Genomic DNA, 5517 nt, shown 5'->3' on the forward strand with positions numbered 1-5517 from the left:
TCCCTCCCCTGCTTCTATGAGGGTGCTCCCCCACCCACCCACCCTCTCCCTGCCTTGGCATTCCCCTACACTGGGGCATCAAGCCTTCAAAGGACCAAGGGCCTCACCTCCCATTGATACCTGACAAGGCCATCCTCTGCTACATATGCCGCTGGGGCCATGGCTACTCCTTGGTTGGTGGTTTAGTCCCTGGGAGCTCTGGTTGGTTGATATTGTTGGTTCTTCCTATGGGGTTACAAATCCCTTCAGCTCCTTTGGTCTTTTCTCTAACTCCTCCATTGGGGACCCTGTGCTCAGTCCAATGGTTGGCCGAGAGCACCCCCTTCTGTATTTGTCAGGCTCTGGCAGAGCTTCTCAGGAGACAGCCATATCAGGCTCCTGTCAGCAAGCACTTCTTGGCACCCACAATAGTGTCTGGGTTTGGTGACTGTATATGAGAAGGATCCCCCATCTTCCTCTTAAGTTTGTTTTCCTGTGCTCTCATGAGCACAACACAAAGTCTCTCCTATTCTCACTTTGTGGAAAACTTCTCTCTATAAAACCTGGCTGTGTTCTCTTGGCCCAAAGTCCCCTCAGCAATGGCTGGTCAGTCGCGGGGCATCCAGCAGCTACTGCAAGCCAAGAAGCAAGAAGCGGGAAGGCGTGAGGCCCACAAGTGAAACAGGAGGCTGAAGCAGGCCAAAGAAGCAGCCCCCCCTCCCAAGGCGAACTCCCGCCTTCGGAGGGAGGGGTTCAAGGCCAGGGAGGCTGCGGCTCTGGGGCCCCAGGCGGCTGAGGCAGTGAGGTGATAAGGGAGACCCAGGAGAAGGTGACATCCTCACAGGGAGGAAGTCCCAGACAACCTCTTGGCCTTTGTGTGTGACATCCGGCCAGAAATCCATGAAAACTACCACATAAACGGATAGGAGGCAGAGTGCCTGCACCGTGGGTTGGCGTGGGATCTGCTCCCATAGAGAAGGAAATCTCCCAGAGCTCGAGGTCTCTTCTGGAAGACATTAAATTATTCCTCTATGCTGTCGTAGGACCCTTTACTTTTTGAGAGTATCAAATCTAGCTTTTTGTACAGACGTATTACATACCTGAAGTTTCATCTTCTTACCTTGTGTGTCTTTAAGGAGCATATATCACCTGTTTTACTGCAAGGAAATGTCTTCATGCAAGTAATGGGTATGAATGATGACCTTTTTTATTAGTCTCGTAGAAAAAATATTCTTAGAAGAAATAAAGTGAGTAAATTGTTCCCTTCTACTTTCTTAAAGGTCAGGGGAGTTATCTATGAAAAAGTAGTAAATATCTATTTGTAACTCCTGTGAAGAAGCAGTCGTCGGCCTCATAGTACTCGATCCTGGATAATTTAGACAGTGAATATGATATGCTTGTTCTCCCTGTTATTAGTGTATCCTAACCCAAATCACTAGATGCTAGGACTCAACTTGTTACATGTTATTTGGTATGCTTGTAATCATTTAAAAGTAAAACTTTGTCTTGCCCTTTAAAAAACAAACAAACAAGCAAACAAACAAACAAAACAACAAAAAAACTGGCTGTTCCTACAAACCAACTTGTTTGATGTCCTGTTAAGGGGGGTGTGGTGTTGGGGAATTAAACCGAGTCTGTAGAGATGATTCAGTGCTCTGTTTGCTTTTTCAGAGGCCCAGGGTTCAATTCTCAGCAGTCACATGGCAGCTTATAACTGACCGAAACTCCAGTTCCAGGGATCCAACGTCCTCACATGCAGGCAAAACGCCAGTGCACATAAAATACAGATCAATCAATCAATCATCAATAAGGCAATAGTAGCTTCTGTCTTCCCTCAGCTTTTACCTGTCACCTGGTGCAGAGCCTGCTCTCCTGTGAGGCTCATAGATGCAGACTACTTGGTGAGAGCGCTCCCCGGGAAGGTCTCCCCACTGTTCTGTGGCAGGTCCCCCACTCGCTCCCACCAGCCACCGAAGCACCCTCTTCAGATCACATTTCTTTCCCTCAGTCTTACCGGCATCATGGGGGCCACAGAGTCTCCTGGACAGCTGCTTCCAGCCCCAGGGTTTAGGATGCCCTCGGTTTCACCCATGCTTTCTACGTAGCCTACGTTCAAAGACCCCTCTCCTTCCTCTTGCACCTTCTCTTAGCTGTCAGCGGGTCTTGAAGGCTTCCTGTCAGCACCTGCACTCTGCCGAGGTCACAGGACTGTGATGGTGGTCCTCCCATGGACCCCTCTTCTTCCGTGCAGAGAGACTGATGCTCCAGTGCTCCCTGCTCCTGGAACTCTCTTCAGTTCCTGGTGATCTCAACTGGGCTGAGAGCTCAAAAACTCACCTTCGTACTGATGCCTCTCAAATCTGTGCCTCCCCCGAGCTCCACAGCCTGCCGGTCACACCTCTGCTCCTCACCTCCCTTTCCTCACTTTCCTTCCTTCGCCTCCTGCCTGCAGCCTCTTCCCACGTCAGGCAATCTTCCTCACTGCTGAGGAGGAAACCCTGGGGCCTGCAGTGACTCCGTTCTTTCACCGAGTTTCTGTGTCTGGCAAGTCATAGATCTGGTCACTTCTCACCTGCTAACCCCACCACACACACCCTTTCGAGCCGCGCTCAATCCCACCACTGATCTGGCTCCAAGCTGGCTCCTCAGCCTGAGTCAGACCCTGTCACTTCCTTCCTACTTATGCCCCGATGCCCTCGGAGTAAAAGGCCAAAGGTCACAGTGACCTTGGAGTCATCCTGGCCTAACCCAGGCATCCTGACTTATTTCCTAGTACTCCCTGTAGCCTCCCCAGCTTCTGGCTGTTCCTTAGACACAAACACAGTCCCACCTCAAATCCTCCCTCTCCCCAGAGGCAGTCCAGGCTTCCCTCACTTCCTGCACAGCTCTCTCCTGACTCTCCTCAGCAGTGAGACCTCCTCTCCACCCAGTATGAACAGACGGCCTGACTATTGTCCTCTACCCCATCACTTTCTTGTCTGTGTCCCTCTTTCCATGAACAGGAAGTTTCATGAAACTGAGCAGTTAACTATGACTGCTTACTGCTTAGGCTCTGATGGTCTTGCCAGTTGAACGCTGGTGTGACAGGCAGAGACCTTGTCTGTTTGACTGACTGCTCCTACAGGGTCATAAACTCAGAGGTGGTGTGGTGACATGGTGGCGTGGTGGCGTGGTGGTGTGGTGTTGTGGTGGTGTGGTGACATGGTGGCGTGGTGGTGTGGTGGTGTGGTGGCATGGTGGTGTGGTGGTGAGGTGGTGTGGTGGTGAGGTGGTATGGTGCTGTGGTGCTGTGGTGCTGTGGTGGTGTGTGGATGTGTGTGCATGTGCAGACACAGCTTTCCCTATGGATAAGATTCTTTCTTGCTTGAACTAACAGTTGGAAGTTCAGGGGGAGAGTTATGGCTGTCTGGAGACCCACTCTTTCCCAAGAATGCCTCTAACACACCCTGTCTGAATCTGCAAGAGCACAAGTCTGAGGCCAGTGATCCAGGAGATAACGTCAACCTTGTGACTGCTGATGTGGGCTAGAGGTTGTTCTGTGCGGTAGCAATGGCTTAGGACACATGTACCAGTTCTATCGAAATGTTCTCTGTCTTAAAATAGGCTCATGTGGGAGAGTGCAGAGGCAGACGCCTCCAGTCCTGGCACTGTCCATTGTCCAGAGAACAAACCAAGCTAAAACGCCCCAGTCTCACACAAGTAAGCACTGTGACTTATCACTTAGAGGGATTGTCCAGAGGAGCGGAAAAATTGTCTTGTTTTGTTTTTTGTTTTTCGTTTTTCCTGAGACAGGGTTTCTCTGTGTAACCTGGCTATCCTGGAACTCACTTCATAGACCAGGCTGGCCTCAAACTCAGTAATCTACCTGCCTTTGTCTCCAAGTGCTGGGTGGAGCTGAAGCTCTTAATCACATCCTTACCCACACTTTAAGAAAGATCAAAGGCAGGAAGGAAAAAGGGACAAAGGAAGGGGACAAATGTGTCCTAGAAACATCTCTTGCAGAGATTCAAAATCTAGCTAAGGACAACATGCCACTCTCCAAAACTCCTGGCAACCAACCACCCACTATGCCAATGACACTGAAGAGTACTGCTTTGACTTTTTATGTGAAATAAATTTAGGAAATGGTGTTAATATTGCATTCTTTTTTTCTCATTAAAAAAGAATGCCTTGGGCTGGAGAGATGGCTCAGCAGTTAAGAGCACTAACTGCTCTTCCAGAGATCCTGGGTTCAAATCCCAGCGATCACATGGTGCTCACAACCATCCGTAATGAGATCTGACACCCTCTTCTAGAGTGTCTGAAGACAGCTACAGCGTACTTACACATAATAAATAAATCTTTAAAAAAAAAAAAAGAATGCCTTCTCAAGTGAATTTCTGAGTTCAAGGCCAACCTGGAATTCCAGGATAGCCAGGGCTAAAGATCTTTACCAATCCTACATCCGATAGAGGGCTAATGTCCAGTGTATACAAAGAACTCAAGAAGTTAGAAGTTAGACTCCAGGGCTGGAGAGATGGCTCAGTGGTTAAGAGAACTGACTGTTCTTCCAGAGGTCCTGAGTTCAATTCCCAGCAACCACATGGTGGCTCACAACCATCTGTAATGAGATCTGACACCCTCTCCTGGTGTGTCTGAAGATAGCTACAGTATACTCACATACATTAAATAAATAAATAAATAAATAAATAAATAAGAAGTTAGACTCCAGAGAGTCAAATAACCCTATTAAAAATGGGGTGCAAGCTGGGCATGGTGGCACACGCCTGTAAACCCAGCACTTGGGAGGCAGAGGCAGGTGGACTTCTGAGTTCGAGGCCAGCCTGGTCTACAGAGTGAGTTTCAGGACAGCCAGAGCTACACAGAGAAACCCTGTCTTGAAAAACAAAACAAAACAAAAAAGGGGTACAGAGCTAAACAGGGAATTCTCAACTGAGGAAACTCAAACGGCTCTAAAGCACCTAAAGAAATGTTCAGCATCCTTAGTTATCAGGGAACTACAAATCCAAACAACCCTGAGATTCTACCTCACACTTGTCAGAATGGCTACGATGAAAAACTCAGGGTACAGCAGATGCTGGAGAGGATGTGGAGAAATAGGAACATTCTCCATTGCTGGTGGGATTGCAAGCTGGTAAAACCACTCTGGAAATCAGTTTGGCGATTCCTCAGAAAATTAGACATAGTACTACCTCAGGACCCAGTTATACCACTCCTGGGCATATACCCAGAATATGCTCCTACATGTAATCAGGACCCCCTAGCTCCCAGAGTCACAGGCAGATGTGAGAGAAGATTCCAGGAGGAAGTTATTTCAGTACAACACAGTAAATGATGAAGAGATGGAAAAGGTATTTGGAGAGCAAGGGGGAGGCTTCTATCCTGGAAGGACTCCCTGGATGACACTAGGCCCTAGGTAAGGCCAGGAGGACAAGGAAGGACAGTCAAGCAGAGGAAGGCATTGGGAACATGGGAGAGCATGGTGGGTAGGCTCAGAGGAGCATCATCTTTGAGGTGTGTGGGAACCTGGGGCCCCCT

At 48.8% G+C, this 5517-nt stretch overlaps 1 pseudogene; it reads left to right on the plus strand.

The window, feature by feature from the left end:
* Positions 1–578: 578 nt before the first annotated feature.
* LOC127668171 (V-type proton ATPase subunit G 1-like) lies at positions 579–905 on the plus strand (annotated as a pseudogene).
* Positions 906–5517: the final 4612 nt, after the last annotated feature.

Source organism: Apodemus sylvaticus, chromosome 17 (assembly GCF_947179515.1).
Source record: "Apodemus sylvaticus chromosome 17, mApoSyl1.1, whole genome shotgun sequence".
NCBI classification, from domain to species: Eukaryota; Metazoa; Chordata; class Mammalia; order Rodentia; family Muridae; genus Apodemus; species Apodemus sylvaticus.